Below are 17,309 nucleotides of genomic sequence, written 5' to 3' on the forward strand. Positions count from 1 at the left end.
GCAAGATTATCTTAAGTTCTTGTCTCCTTGATGAGGTCAGCATCTTTGCAACATTCCTATTTGTCAAGGCACAGAATCAGGCTGCTTATTTCTTCATGACCCACTGCCAACCTGTATCATGAATTTGGTTGGAGAATTAAATATGGCAACTGTAACATTTAACTGTGTAGGAAAGGCACTGTTATCAGTTGATCCAAAGGGATGTGTTTACTCTGCTGTTTCCAGCACGGTACTTATCTGTTCCAAGCCATTTCCAATTCTAGGATTTTACTGATGAACAATATCTTTTGCTGGCTCAGTAACTTTCTTGATAATTACACTGAGTGTTATCAAGCAATACAACCAATGGCCTCTTTAATCAGCACCTTATCCCTATATTGAAAATTACTTAGAGTAGTGTTTGTCTTTTATCTACAGTGAACTACAACTTCATAAATATTTACCTTCCTGAAAAGAATTGTCCATGCTAAACAAAAGTCTATGATATGCTAATAAATTTACTGTAAGTGCAGCATTAATTCATTTGTTGAGATGGGAAAATTGCTATGAAAGTCCGGAAACACTATTCACTATTCCCCAAGTATAATATAATATTTCCTACACCAGTAATGTTTTTGTTTTCATTTGCTGAGGCATTTCCCTGAACCTAAAAATATTCTTTATCTTGTCTTACCAAATACATTCACTGGTCCTTCATAGTCCAAAACAATTGTCATTTCCTTCACACAGTTTTCTCCCATACTTGAATTGATGCCATTTGCCCTTTGAGATTTTATAGGTCTCTTGTTTTAGAAAACTTTTCAGTGAAGAAGATTTTTGAGCAACAGTATCTAGGCAATTTGTATTACCCTCATATGTCACACATTTCAGCCACAGCATTGTGCACCTTGAAGGTGCCTGTGTGACAAAGCTCAGAGTATCCGAACATTAAGTTCCTTGCAGTGGTCATAGAGATTACAAGGAGACTCACATTGCTTTTGTTTCCTATTGCTCTCAAAATAGTCCTTGGTTTGAATCAGTACTTACTGGTCACTTCAATGGTCTGTAAGTTAGCTATCACATGACTTTATTATTTAGGTGGTTAGTTGCTTTGAAGTTATGTCATTTCATATAGTCAAGTTTTTCATGACCTCTGCCTGCATAACAAGATTTTATCCCATATTATCAGTTATGGATATCTCAACACCATTGGGGTAATTGCAGCCTGCCGTAGGCCCCGATAATAGTTTCTTTATACCAATGACAATGTAAAGCTTTTCAGTTTGTACATTGATCATCTTACCCATCTATGAGAGTTGGAATCATTGTTCCATTTCTCATGTCCTCTATGTTAAAGAAATTTAGACATTACACCCTTTGCTTGGAGCTCCATCATAGCACCCACTGGTTAAGGAATCCATTGATGTTGGACTTCTCTATGTAAGTTGCAATTCAAGTAGCATTTCTAGGCCTGATACAAGTGGCTCAACATATTTATATGGTTTGGCATGCCAATTCCAGTAAAAGTAAGATGAAGCACAATTAACATGGAAACATGAAAAGCAATATTTCATTTTTTGAATCATTGAGTTTTGAGATTGTTATGCAACAAAATATCGACTAACACATCTCCCCACCACTCCTTTGTTTAAAATGTTCACTACTTCTCCATGCTCCAAGAACACCATAGAGCTGCCGTGGTCTGACCCCAGCCTCCCTCCTCTTCAAACTATAGCTTCTTCTCAGTTCCTTTGACACCACACCTTTCCCTCTACACCTGTCTTCTGATTTTCTGTTGCTGTGTCTTTGCATATCTGTCCTATCAATCCAGATTATTGTTTCTCCTCATTCTTTTTTTTTTTTACCCACCTTCTTTTCATTTTCTTGTTCTTAGTTTAACAGTAACTTGCTCTAAAACTTCTTGACTCAACCAAAATATTAAAGACATTTTATGGTTAGCACTTATGGTTGCAAGTGCCCCTCTTTTGTAGGCTTGTTATGATTGCTACAAGCGGTGGAGCTGTTTGATTAGAGCATAATCTTTTTCAATAGTCTAGCTCACTAGGGGCAAAGGTCTGATTACTTTTGCTTACTCTTGATGTTTTATTCCTTTTTGGCAGTAGGTATTAAATCTCGGTCCTTGTACATGCTTAACAAATCCTGTTCCACTGATGTGTATCACCATTTGCTCATCACCCTTTTCATCTCTAGTATGGAGCCTCGTGTGGGCAGAGGCTAACAGATCAGCTAGTTGACCAGTGGATCCAATAGATGAGTTATGCTTCACAATAGGTACCCTGTCTCATTCCTATTGGCATTCAGACTTATTGTCTAGTGAAAAGATCAATAGTGGATTTAACAGAAGATTTAATAGAAGATTTTGAACAGTCCTTCAGCTGATAGGCTGATTCCAAATGCCTCACTTACCCACATCCATCAAATGATTGCCACATCCTGTAAATATATTGTAGCTGAAATGGCATGCATGGGTGAGACTTTGGAAATATTTTCAAAAGAGTAAACATCTTAGATGCAGAATACTACTCCTCTATTGACTCACAAGCAAACTTCAGGCAAGTCATTTTGCCCAGGCTCAGTTTTCTCATCTGTTGGAAAAGAGTAAGTCATTTCTCAAGGCCATAGGAAGAATTTTGGGGGGCAGAATGCAGACAGAGAACAGTGGGCTGTGGACTACAGTCCAGGGTGGGCTATTTGCATCTGTGAGGGAGCATTCTGCTCTTACTATGCCCTTCTCCTCATCTCAGGAAGCTTTTTGTTTCTCATGCATTTTTATCTTTATAAAATTAGCTCTTTCATTTTTTTTGAAAGAAAACGGAGCAACCTCAGCTCCCAAAGGATGACTTTAGACTGAGAAGATAATGAAGGGAATGAGATGTGTTAGGCAGTGCCGGAAAGGTACAGGGATGGAGCTGATTGTGTCTGCTGCTGCTCTATCTGAATAAAAGGCACTCCCAGAACCTCTGTGACTTCCCTGGTGAGGAGAGCTACCCTCTTGTCACCGAAAGTCCACCCTGTTTGGTGCTACCGAGTGGCTGCAGCTTCAGCCTTCTTGGATGCTTTTCAAAAAGCTTTTCCATCTTCCTTCAGAAGGACTAGATACCCAGGACAAAAGTTGCTGCTGAACTTTTAATCATGGAAGATCCTCTTGACAGTGTCCAAGCTTGCCCATTAATTAATCTTTAATGCAATCAATTGGCTGAGTGTGAGATGACAAGGGAAGGAGGTAAAACACTATTCACAAATCGATTGAATTCTCATCTGACCCAGCATTTTGTTTTCAGAGTAAATGAAAACAATCAAAAACCTTTCGGTGGCTGGACTGCCAGTGCCTGGCTGATAAGATTCTGGAACTCCAAAATATTCAGACAGCCACCTCTGTTTATGCATAATGTTAATTGAAGCGCTCTTGTCACAGTGATCTCTTTGAAACTGGCCCATCGGTTTATTGTAGATCAGGGATATGATCAGAAAGCCAGTATCATAGGGTCTCTGTTGGGGCCCATAAAGATGGGTCTGCTTCATCTTGCCTCAAGGTCAGAGAGTTCAAAACTTTCCTTAATAAGTCTGAAGACCTAAAGGTCTAATGCTTGGCTACTGCTGGATGTTTCAGCCTTGGTAGCAGATGTCTTATCTAAATAACAACAGAGTTGGGCTCCGATGTGTTTACTCTTGACCCTGAAGGCAGCATAACAGGTGTGGCTACAAAATGCCTGGAGGATTAAGGGAAGTAAGTCTGTTTGCTCATTATACATGATAATAGAAGTCTTCTGCCATGTCCCCCCCTTTTTGGTTGGGCACTTAAGAATGTTGAAGAATAAACTGGGGGCATTCATTATTGACTGGATTTGCCCTCCTGTCTCTTGTCTTTCTCTTAATGTCTTTACCTATCCTTTCTCAATCCACACTCCCCATCTCTGGTTCGAACTGGCCAAGTAGGCTGGATGGCTCCAACTGCAGCCCTGCAAAGACAGCTTCACTCAGCTCCTTATTCTCTTCTCTCTCACTTTTGATCATGTTGATTTTGTTGTTACGGTATATTTAAACCAAAATCCCAAAGAGATAACATTGGATCCTAAATATAATCCAGGCAGGGATTTCTAACTCATCTAAATGGAATCAGTGGTGAGCCATTTGGTTGTGTTATATGATGTGGCTCCATTCAAGATAGAGGCTTACTATTATACAATCTAGGGGTCCATAGAGTGGGAACATGGACAGCATTTCCTGGAAGCTCAATAGAAAAGCAAATCCTTAGGACTTTCCCCACTCAGGTGGAGTCTCTTGTTTTGGTTTAAGGAACTTACTATTACATTCTGATGCACACTAGTGTTTGAAAGCCGCTGGTGGACTGCAAGGCTGGGTCTAGTGTGTGTGAGGGCTTTTCCTCACTTGGGGGATAGATTCTTGAAGAAAGGTGTGAGAGGTGACTTGCTGCAATTGCAATAGGACTCTTTGAGTCCCTGATTAATGTGAGAAGCAAATTGCCCTTGCCCCCAAATACCCCTGTAACATTGGTGTTGAGCAGTACCTGACATCGGGTTGTAGAAACAATCACTTCAGTTTCTTTGATTCATGTTGTTGTGCCTAGTTTACTGAGATCAGTAATTAGTGCTGGGAGACTAGTCTCTAAAGAAGGAGGAGCAGAAGGTAAGCCACTGCACGTAGAGAGAATTACTCTGTATTGAAAAATGGTACTCCACTGGGGGAGGGTGGCAGGGAGGGTGCCAGCATCAATCCTAGAAAACATGTTTTCAAATCCACATGAAAGGCCACAGTGATGCTCTGAATGACACTGTCCTGACTCATAACAGAAGATGGAAAGGAACAGAGCTGGTGCTCCCTGGCTTGGGGACTGAACACCCATGTCTTCTGGTAGGAGAGGGGACACAAATCCAGTAAGACTCTTCCTTCAAATGAGGAAAGCAATCTCTAAACCTTTCCTTAGGCTCTCTGAACATCTTAACATTCAATTCTTTGCAGGCATGTCAAGACCCACAACTGGCATCACATTGATAATCCAGGAGCAGCCATCCTTAACCATTGAAGATTTATATTTAGAGTGTAGCTCTCAACAGTCAAGGGCAGGAGCCACATACTTCTTGTTATTACAGGTTGATGATAGAGAAGCTTTGTATAGGAATTAATTTCAGGATTTATTCATGTAACTTACCAGGGATCCAGGGACTGGAGGGGTGGAGTACAGGGTGCCCTGTGACAGGATACTCGATAGGGTAAATTGATTAGATCTTCTTTAAAGATGTACCTCATACACAATCATCCTATTTTGGTTTATATTACTGTGATAAACACCATGCCTGAAAGTAACTTGGGGAGGTAAGGCTTTATTTAATCTTACAGTTTATAGTTCATCATGAAGGGAAGTCAAGGCAGGAAACCAACGACTATAGAGGCAGGAACTGAAGCAGAGGCTGTGGAGAAACTCTACTTGCTGGCTCGTTCCCCATGGCTTGCTCCCCCTAATTTTGTATACAATCCTGGACCACCTGCTCAGATACAGCACTGTCAATGGTGTGCTGGTCCCTCCCACATCAATCATTAATCAAAAAATGCCCCACAGACTTCTCCACAGGCCAGTCTGACAGAGGCATTTTCTTAGTTGAGGTTTCCTCTTATTAGATGATCCCAGCTTGTGTCAGGTTGACAAAACAACTAGCACAGTACACTCTGGATGTACTCCCATTTTTTTCTCAAGTCCCTTCTTGTCTTTCTCCTCGTCCCTCCCTCCCTCCCTCCCTCCCTCCCCCCCTCCCTCCCTCCCTCCCTCCTTCCTTCCTTCCTTCCTTCCTTCCTTCCTTCTTTTTATCAGACCTAAACCATTACACAACTGCTGTATAGCCATGTTCCATCCCCTTCTTAGCCTTTCTTCCTCTTCTCTCTTCTTTTTATAATTTCAAAAGCCTTGCAGGGATACAAATTGATATTGATGAGGTCTCTGCATTGAACTCTTTCCAGGAACATACATTGTTCCTGCTTTATATTTGCATATCTTATAAATATTTCTTCACAGACCATGAACACCCACTTAAAAGCATGAATCAAATGATAGATGCTTTCATTAATGAATAAGGAAAAGAAAAATTATTTTATGATAACCCATCTACACCAGGGGCAGCCATTACTTTGCAAGGCTCTACCACATTAATTGGTGTATATATATGAGAATTGTGTTCTCTGTGTATATTGCTGTACTATAGTGGGTGGTGGCTGTGAAGCTGGAGTAAACCTTCAGTGGTGTTTGTCATTCCATATCTGTCAATTGTTGGGTCAAGGCTACGCTTGAGATGAAGACTCATGCTTGAGCAAGTTTTGGTTAACTAGAAGCAATTCTGGGAGAATTTATACCTAACCTGTCAATATGAAGCACATCTCAGCAGCTGGGGGACTGTGGGACTCAGTTTTAGCTGGAGTATTTGGGTTGCTGCAGTCTAGTATAAAATATACTCCATTCCTGGTGCTGTTTGGATGTTCACTGCACATATGTTCAGTCCATCTGAAGCAGCCCATACAGAACTCTGGTGGTCTCTGTGAGGGAGTCTTCAAGGATAAGGTTAGTGGGACAAATTACAACCATTCTCCCTGTGTTTGATTTTAGGCTACAAAGAATGCTTCTCACCCTACTTCTATATAACCTAGTGTGACACTCTTCACCTCTGTCAGATTCATCTCTGAGTGATCAAAATCATTGTCATGATGGCCTTCCCAGGCTATGGATGTTTTTCTTGCCCACTTTCTTCAAAGTTGGGAAGAAAGGCATTATAATGCTCCACAGTGTCATCCAGGTACCCACAACATTTCCTCTTACCCCCACACAGTAACAATAGCACTCAAGGTTTCTGTGGATCTAGACTGAGATTAGGAAGTCACTAGGTTCTCACCCCTGCATTTATTTCATCTCACCATATTTTGCATACATGTCCTATTTGGATCAAACTATCGAGAACATAGCATCTACTCCCAAGTATGATCAATTATGGCCTCCTAAACTCTCATCCCAAATGAGAAAAAGATCAGAGCCAAATTATCTTGTCCAACAGGATAATTTGCTCTCTTGGCACAATGAACTTGAAGCGTCAGGCCAGCCTTAAGAGCTCTCTTTCTCCATCCCTCCTTCCCTCCTCCACGCCTGTGTTAATGTGTGTGTTCACAAAAATAAGTGTGTACAGATGTGTATCCACGTGTGTGTGTGTGTGTGTGTGTGTGTGTGTGTGTGTCTGAATGCACAGGCCAGACATTGATATTGGATGTCTTCCCATACCCAGAATTCAAGTCAATCCCAGTTAATATGAATTGCTGCATCCTCTAGGGTAAATGAGATGCTGTGTCCAGCTTACCGTTAAGAACGGACTAGAGTCCCTGGATGATGGTGCTATTTGGGTAGTTCGGCTGTAGTTTCTGTAACCACAGATTCATCAGCAACAGTAGTGAGAAAAGCATCAATGAGTTGGAGACCATGATTTGGGCTTATGCATAGCCTCTGCCACTGCTTCATTGGTTTCTGTCTTACAGCTGTTATGCCTGTACTTGGGTGGTTGATGACTTACTATATGTTCTCCATAGGTTCATGTGTTTGAATATTTGATCCCTTACTTGTGATGTTGTTTTAGAAGGTTATATAGGCTTTAGGAGGTGGAATGTTGCTAGAGGACACGAATCACTGGAAATGGGCCTTGAGGTTTGATAGCTGGGCCTCAGTTCCTGTCCATTCTACTTCTTAACTGTAGAGGCAACTTAACCAGCTGCTCCAAGCTCACAGCAGCTATGTGGTTCCTTCATGACAGGTTGTAGCATTTTGAATTGTGAGCCAAAGGCAATATCTCCCTGCTTAGGTTGTTTCTGGTCAGGTATGAGATGACAGCAATAAGAAAACTAAACAATGACCAACTAGCTGTGTTTACATAGCACTCATTGTGTCTACTTGATCATTCTATAGCTTCCATGGTATATGCCTCTGTTGAGCATGAGCATGCAATACAGAGGTCCTCACAGTTTGTGTCTACCTGGCAAGTTTATCTGTATGGCTTTTCCACAGATTTACTTGTCCCTGGAGACTTCTAACCAAACAGACAAGCCACTTGCCACTGCTGTCTTCCTCTAAGGTACCTATAGTCTAAATCCCAGGATCTTACTCTTTCCTAGTCAGCATCCAGAATTTAGTTTTAATCAATTTTCCAGAGTTCATTTGCAACTTCTGGAGCTCCACTATGATCATAATTAATTCTGGGGTAGATCCTAGGGTTTTCCTGGCCTCTGGCTACAGCAGATGAGAATTTCTTTGTATGCTGCCAAGAGGCCCTTTGGCTTCCATGCTTGGCTATAAATTAGTAGCTAATCATCGTTAGCTTTGCCTTGTTTTTCTCAGCTTCAGAAATAGAAGTCATAAATTTTATTGTTCTTCTAATCAGTGTTTCTTTAGCAGTCAAGTACCTGCAGTATTGTACGCACCCACCCATTCCTTCTCCCCTTGCCTACTATAGTTCACACCAGGGAAAATTGGTCTATCACCTGCTGTAGCATACAGGGGCTACTTGTTCCATGCTATCACTGATGTGATCCTTATTGTCTGCCAGCCAGAAGAGATGGAACTCCAAAATCCCATTACACTTTTTCCCCTAGGACCGATCCTGATAGCAATCCCATATGATGGCATCCTTAGGAAAGAGACTCTCTCCTGCTCCTCTGAAAATTTTTAGTGGGGTATTGTCTCAGTAATGCTGTCTGTAATGGAGTGAGGGAGGCAAGGTTGAGAAAGAAGAGTGGCAGAGTTTTAACTCTCAGAGGGAGAATTAGCCCACAGAAAAGGGGACCAGCCTGGTCTACAAGAGCTAGTTCCAGGACAGCCTCCAAAGCCACAGGGAAACCCTGTCTCAAAAAACAAACAAACAAAAAAGCACCTGTGTGTGTGTGTGTGTGTGTGTGTGTGTGTGTGTGTGTGTGTGTGTGTGTGTATTTGTGTTCATGTGTGTGAGTGCAGGTGCACATATGCCAAATCCTGTACATGGAGGTTAGAAGATCAGGTGCCAATCTTCACCATCCACCCTGTCCGAGATAGGCTTTTACTTTCTACTGAACATGTCTGGCTAGCTTTGCCTGCAAACTTCTGAAGGTTTTCCAGCCTTTGTCTTCCATCTCACCTAAGGAGTGCTGGAATTACACACGTGAGCTACTACATCTAGCTTTGGCTGGTCTCTAGGGATACGAACTCAGATCCTTATTCTTGCACAACAAACACTTGAACCACTGAGCCATTTTCCTAATCCATTTTTGGAATTTTCTAGTTAGATCAGGGATGAATCTCAGTAGCTGAAATCACACACACACACACACACACACACACACACACACACACACACACAAAAAAAAAAAAAAAAAGCACAGGGAGAGGATTACTGTATTGTTGTGTGCACACTTGTGCATGATTCAGGTTTATTATTGTTATTATTTACAGAAGTCATAAGCCATCCTTTGGATTTCAGTGGAAGTTAACCACTTTGATTTTGAGTATTTCTATTTACTTGTTGTTGCTTGTCAGGGAAAGCTCTCTAAGTTAATTATACTTAAGAGAATAATATGCTCCCAGTCTGGGATAATTAGGCAGTCTAATTAACCTTTTAAGAAAAGCAAATCATAGCTTTATAGTGGCTATATCCCCCTCATTAGGGTAGCTTGGCTCATCTTAGCTGGCATGTTTGATATTGCTGATTTGCATATCATTTCCCATGGTATCTAGCCCCATAACGTGTAATGAAAGCACATTTTAGAATACACTGGAGATTGACTTAATGGAATTGGCTACATCACAAGCAGAGATTCTTTCTGCAGGTATGGTCCCATCTTCATATTTGCTGCAAGGCACTTAAAGGTACAATCTAAAATGGGGAAAGCTTTTTGAGTAATCATTTTTTAATAATTAGCTTAGGAATAATTTGGAAACTCTCCCTTGTAGCACTTTAATAATGTTAAGGACCCTAGTTCTAGAATATTTAATGGAAAGCCAACTCCTTGGAGATAGTGGGGAGTTAAGAGATCTATCAGGATGGCTATTAATTGTGGCCCAGAGACTTCTTCCTGTTATTAGGAAGCACAGCCATAAAGCAAGATAATGCTCCATTCAGATTTCCTAGCACCTCTCCCGTTAGACACGTAAGGAACTACAGCTAGCAGAGTACTCAGATGCTGATAAAAGCAGACATCTCACACACAGAAGGCGGCTGTCTGTACCCTGTGGCTTCTGCATATAATTGCTTTGACTCAATGAGGAGGTGTACACAGATACATGGACTCAAGTAAACATACCACAGGCCACACATTCTAGAGTAAAATCAACTAAAATTATGCTCCCCTGCAAGTCTGTCTTTTCCTCTGCTGGTTTATCAAAGGAAAAGATTCTATAGCATTAGTACAGTAATCATTGTCTGAGACCACTGCACTACCACAGTGTGCACCTGCTTTCTTGTGCCAGAACTGAAGTCCCTCCAGAAGCAATCCGTTCTGCTCTCCAGGCTTTTCCCACCCCATCCCATCCCACCCCACCCCACCCCACCCCACCCACCCCACCCCACCTCACCCCACCCCACCCCACCCCCCCACCCCACCCCATCCCATCCCATCCCATCCCATCCCATCCCATCCCATCCCATTATTCTTTCTCTGAATTCTCATGGAGATCAGCATTCAAGACATGTTCTAAGAATGCATAGCTGCTCTTCTCTTCCCAGCATGCTTCCTCTATATTCGGGTTTGTGATAGGGGCCAATTTCTAGAAATCTGATGGCATCAAAAATCATGCTTTCTTCTTTTCGGTTGCCCAAAGCAGGAGTCCATCCTGCCTCATGCCAAAGTGTTTCTGACCTTGGCCTGACTGCATCTCTGCTCAGGCTCTATCTGAGAGTAACAGGGGCTATTCTTATTCAGGGCTTGCTGTCCTAAGTAGAGCTTGCCTTTGTCTGAAATGTAGCAGCTAATGAGCAGGAGGCTTACCACCTAGGTGCAGCAAGCATCCGCTGTGGTTTCACAGTCTGTAACAACCTACAATTTCTTCTTAGCTGTGAAGGGGAAAAAAATAGCAAGGGGAAGACTGCCCTGCTTAACTCTTTCCCAACTATTTTAGAACTAAAAATCTGTCAGCTTCTGTTGTGTGCACATTTCTCATATTTGCCTTTTAAAGAGTGAGCTTTTCAAGGGAGTTTGTTGGGAATTAGATAATATTTGTACTTCCTTTCTTCTATTTAATTGCGTGCACTAACGTTATATTATAAACTAATTAGGGATTTGATATTTGAAAAAGTTACAATGAGTTTGCCTACAAGAGCATTGCCTCATCTTATTGCAGACACATCAGCTGCTGTGCATGTGTGAAATGAAGCTGATTGGGCTGAGGCCTGCATGCCTGCCCCGTTTTATCTTTGGAACACATTCCTCATCCTAGGAAGAATTAATGTCTGCTATCAAGGGCTTACTGTCAGCATCTCTGTTGTCCCTTTGAATGTACTGTTGACTGGGATCAGCCTGCAAGATTGATCTCAAGCAAGTGAAATTGGGTTGAAAATAATTCTAATCTTAGCCATGAAGGATGGCCGTGTTGAGGCTGGATGCAGATTTTCCTGGGGGAATGAAGGTTTGTGAATCATGCAGGGGGCTGTTACATCACTATCCACTGTAAAACCGCATCAGTCATGTGTGTCCTAAATCAGAAAGAATGGCTCAGGACAGAGATGAAAGGTAACATGAGGTCCGAGGAGAAGGCTCAGTGGGCCAAGTGCTGCCCCGAAGGTTGAGGACCTGAGTGTGGATATTTGGAAACTAGATAAAACCAGATGCTTAGTCCCAGCACTCCTATGGTGAGATACTGGAGTGGATACTGGAGAGTCTCCAGCTAGTCAGTAGCATACAGTAGTGAACACAAGTGCCTTGTCTCAAAAGAAGTGGAAGATGAGGACTAACATATGAGGTTTCCCACTGACCTACACACACACACACACACACACACACACACACACACACTTTAAAAATGAAATAAAATTACATATCTATCCGTTATAAGTGTATGTGGGGTTAATTTGAAGGCTATCACAGAACTATAACGGTCTATGCTAAAGTCAAACAAGTTCTATCTTATTGGTATTTGGAAAAGAGAAAGTATAAAGGGAGAAAGAAAGCTATTAGACATTGTAGATTAATGTTAACATGTTCATACACTTAGACTGCTTGTGCACCTCAAGGTGCAGGATATCTCACATGAAGAGAGCAGTCACACTTTCCTCTGTAGTCTAGTGTTCTCTGAAAGAGGACTTTCTTCTTTCTCTCATTTGCCTGGAATTTAGAGGCCCCTGAAGAAGAACAACAGAAAGCCAATCATACAGACAAACATTCGAAATGATTTAGAGTACCTGGTAAAGGTGGAATCAATATCAACCCAAAGAACAAGATGATAAAATGTTATAAAATTAGACAATACAATAAAGAAAAAAGCAGAGGTAAAATGGAGAATGGATGCCATTGTCAGTAAGGTTACTTCTGCAGAGCAGGAAACTGCCTCTAAGATTTCTTTTGTCCATATCCTGCACATTTATGGAGCATAATCCATTAAATGAAATAAGCAGGGCAAAGGTTTATATTGTTGAAGAGCCTTTGATTAACTGATATGTCTTTGAAAAGATGAAATCTCTTCTACAAAGTGCCTTTATGCTTTTACCTTCCAAGACTGAAAGTAACAGGAAATTGCAATAAATGCATAGTTACAGGGTGGGGTATTCCCTGGAGAATGTGCTCATTTGTATAGCTAGTATACCTTTAGAAACATACATTTATAACTGCAAAAACAGAGCAAGAGCTGGACCCAGGAGATTTGAAAGGAATTGAACTCCAACACTCCAGCTGTGGAACTAGATGAAGTGTGAATGTGTTGCCATGGCCAACTTGTAAGGAAGAAATCACAGATAGTGAAATATTGTCAGTTCTCAGCGCAACCTGCTCACATGCAAATGTGTGAACATTAACATGAAAGCCTTTCACTGAACACTAAAGCAATCTACAACTTACCACAGTCAACATAATGTCATGGATTTTCTCAGGGCGGCAAAGGAATGGTTCACACTTGAAAATCTTGATCATTTTCAAGAATCAGGAATGATATGGTGCCTGGGTACAGGTTTGTTCTGATCATCTGGGGAGTCACATAATCCCTATGTCTAATTATCAGAAATGCAATATAGTATGTTCACAAATTGAACAAACACATGACTTAATTTTTCAGCAACATATGCACAACTCTGTTATTAATTGGGATGCTTAAACACAATGCAATCTCAGTTTTACATATATATATATATATATATATATATATATATATATGTTTTAGTTTCAAGGCCATTGATGTTTCATAAGCAACTGATTTATTTTGCAAATTATTCCACAGTCAACATATGCAGCTGATGTAACTACTGAATTAATTTGTAAAAACAAAAATAATATCCTGCTGGGATAAATGCTTGAAACCAAAGAGGGGTAAGAAGCTGGACACCTAGCATCATTGGGAAATGATAACTCATTATGCATTCTAAGACAGAGGAGACAAGTTCATTATTTTATCTTTCCTCTTTCCCAAGCACTCCTGCCTGTCAAATGTTTTCGTACTGTAAAGCAGTACATATGTGATGTAAGTAATCCAAAGGCCCTGACAACTCCTAGGCAGTCCTTTCTCTTTAAATAATCGCCATTGTTACTGGTGTTTGTGAATGTGCATGATGCTTATGGACATGCTTGCCATGGGCTGCAGATGGAGGTCAAAGGACAACTTGTATTAGTAGTCCTCTCCTTCCCCCTTTATGTGTGTCCCAGGGATTAAACCCAGGCCTCCAAGCATTAGGGCAAGCACCTTTACCCACTGAACCATTTCACTGGCCTTGTAGGCAGTCCTTTGTGTCAAGGGCATTGAACAGGAGTTGTGGTAGGACGTTTTTGTAAGGTTTAAATGACATCAATTAGATTTGAGTAGGTCTCTTTTTTTTTTTTTTTTTTTTTTTTGCCAGTTGATGGAGGCTTTATTTTGGAAAATACAATTGAATTGGGTTTGGGAGGGAGGCAGGGGCCAGAGGGGTTCTTCAGATGGAAGATTCCTCCCAAGGTTGCCAGAGGGCTAGGGCTGATCCTCTGGTGGGTCTCTTATTCCCTGCACTCTGCCATACTGCTGTCTCCCCTGGGCAGCTGCCCGAGCACAGGCTGGCAAAGGCTCTGGTGGCCGTTCACTTGGGCAGGATATCAGAGGACTTCGACACCAGCTTCCCATCGCAGGCTTCAATCTTCTTCACAACCACAGCCTTGGTGCGACTGTAAGTGCTGGAGTCCCCGACAGAGCTGAAGCAGGGCTGGAAGGAGCTCATGCCATAGCTGAAGCCAGGGCTGGTGAGTCCCCCATAGGCTGAGCTCAGCCCTCCTGACTAGCCACTGGTGGTCTTTGTTTGGATACTCAAGTTCTGCATTCCAGACTCCAGTCTGCTCTCCTCGCCCTCCAGCAGCTTGCGGGAGATGGCAATCTCGATGTCAAGCGCCAGTTTGACGGTCATCAGCTCCTGGTTCTGGCGCAGCTGCCGGGCCATGTCCTGCTTGGCCTGCTACAGGGAAGTCTCCAGCTGGGCCAGTTTGGCATTGGCATCCTTAATGGCCATCTCCCCACGTTGCTCAGCATCAGCGACGGCAGCCTCCAGCGTTGCTTTCTGGTCTTTGAGGCCTTCGATCTCTGCCTGCAGGCGACTGATGTTGTGCTTCATCTCAGAGATCTGTCTTTGTATGGCGCAAGTCATCCCTGTGCTTCCCAGTCAGGGTATGCAATTCCTCATACTTAATCTGGTACATGCTTTCAGCCTAAGCCTAGCTGCGCTTGGCGATGTTCTCTTACTGGGCACGGACTTCAGCGATGATGCTGTCCATGTCCAGGGAGCAGCCGCTGTCCACAGACGTGTCTGAGCTCTGAGACTGCAGCTCTCGGATCTCCTCTTCATGAATCTGCCGAAGGAAGTTGATCTCATCAGTCAGCCCTTCCAGTCGGGACTCCAGTTCTACCTTGTTCATGTATGCTTCATCTACATCCTTCTTGATGAGGACAGATTCGTTCTCCATCTCTGTACGCTTGTTGATCTCATCCTCATACTTAGTCTTGAAGTCCTCCACCAGGCACTGCATGTTGCCAAGCTCCTCCTCCAACTTCAGCTTCTCCGGGCGCAGGGCTTCCACCGGCCGTCGAAGGTTGTTGATACAGCTCTCAAACATGTTGGTCATGTTGCTCCTTGATGTCTTCTGCTGCTGCAACAGGCTCCATTTGGTCTCCAGCATCTTGTTCTGCTGCTCCAGGAAGCGCACTTTGTCAATGAAGGAGGCGAACTTGTTGTTAAGGGATTTAATCTGCTCCTTCTCCTGGGTGCGCACAGCCTGGATGTTGGGGTCCACCTCCAGCTTCAAGGGGCTCAGCAGGCTCTGGTTCACCATGACTGCTGCGATGCCCCCTACACTAGCCCCGCAGAAGCCATCCAGACCCATGCTGGTACCCAGGCTTTCCCGGAAGCTGCTGCTGTTGCTGCCCACCCAGGAAAAGCTGGAAGAGCTGATGCGCGCACCGGGTGCACTAGTGTATGAGTGGCCGCTGAAGGCCCGGGGGCCGGAGGTGGACACCTTGGGTCACCCTGATGGACATGGTGAAGTCTGGAGTGAAGGCGGTGAGCTGAAGACCTTGAGTAAGTCTTTTAAGGTTATGCATTTATTTTTTTTGTCTGAAAATACTGACTGTCCAATTCTATATGGGTAGAAATGTCATTACATTTGTTAATAAATGTGTTTTAGAATATATTTATAAGAACAGAGCCTTCTGCGTTGGTGACATACACTTTAATCCCAGCACTCGGGAGGCAGAGGCAGGCGGATCTCTGTGAGTTCAAGACCAGCCTGCTCTACAAGAGCTAGTTCCAGGACAGCCTCCAAAGCCACAGAGAAACCCTGGCTCGAAAAAACAAAACAAAACAAAACAAACAAACAAACAAACAAAAAACAACAAAAAGAAGGGATCCTTCTAGAGAACAGGTCATAGAACCAAGGCACACTGTGTGATCTGAGAAGGTATGACTTGTTTGGGCACTGTGCCAGAGGCAACCTGGTGGTCTAGTTACTAAGAAAATTGAGAAGAATCGGGGTACCTGGCACACATTGAATATTCTTTGTGTGAGAGAGGGAGGAGAAGGAGAGAGAGAGAGAGAGAGAGAGAGAGAGAGAGAGAGAGAGAGAGAGAAAGAGATCAATAACCAGGAAATTTCACAGTGATTTCTGGGGGTGGGGCAGAAGAAAAAGTACAGCCACAATGACTGGGTTTCTGGATAGCTTTGTCTGAGAGGTGCAGGCAGGGCTGTCCTTACTGGGGCACAAAGAGCAACAATTGCCCTCAGTATTTCCAGCTCATGCTACTTAACTAGGACATTATCTGAGATGACCAGCCAGTTGGTGATTGGCTCAGCTGCCTTGGAATCAACCTTGGCGGAGTTGATGGCCACCTTCTGATGCTGCTTAACCCTTTTCTGCCCCAAACAGCTCTCTTTTCTTTCCGCTGAGCTACTTATTTGGTTTCCACTGCTTCTGTGAACTCCTTCCGAAAAATTAGAAATGCCAGGGTGAACCCAAAGGCTGCTACTTGCTCAGTGAGGTCATCACTCACTTGCCAGAAGACCAGCCATCTCTGGGTCATCAATTGTCTATCATGCCAGTGAGCCACCACTGACTGGAGCATCTCTGTGATGGTGGACAGCAGTGGCCTGTTCATCATAGCCTCTCGGATGCTGGTGTAGATCCACAGAAGTTGGCTAGCAAGGGGCTGACGAGGATGCAAAGTGTGATGCTGACAACCTGAAAATCTTTGTTACTAGTGATGACTGGTGTCTTCCATGGTGGAGAGCAGTAGTTAAAGGTACCTTGTTTCTGGACCCAAGCAAAGGATAAGATTATGAGTCTCTTCTCCTACCAGGGTGTTCTATACTCTGTGAAGTCAGTCAAAGTTGGCAGCTCAGTGACCAGAATTCACATCATAAAAAGGGGAGTTTACCAGACCTCTTGTAATTGGTTAGATAAGACAGAACTTGCCAACGGACTCACACATTTTGGCACCCACTCACTTTACTGTCATTCGGACTGCACATCTGGACATTCTTGTTGAACTGTCCTGTATAAGGGATAGGTCTAGTCCAAAGGAAGCAGTGTGAGAGGAAACAGGAAAGCATGGGGCTCTCTCGGAAGGGCTGAGCCTTGGGACATTT

At 43.0% G+C, this 17,309-nt stretch overlaps 1 pseudogene; it reads right to left on the reverse strand.

The window, feature by feature from the left end:
• Positions 1-14,261: 14,261 nt before the first annotated feature.
• On the reverse strand, positions 14,262-15,706 carry LOC100755220 (annotated as a pseudogene).
• Between the last annotated feature and the right edge of the window lie 1,603 nt (positions 15,707-17,309).

Source organism: Cricetulus griseus, chromosome 3, assembly GCF_003668045.3.
Source record: "Cricetulus griseus strain 17A/GY chromosome 3, alternate assembly CriGri-PICRH-1.0, whole genome shotgun sequence".
Lineage (NCBI taxonomy): Eukaryota > Metazoa > Chordata > Mammalia > Rodentia > Cricetidae > Cricetulus > Cricetulus griseus.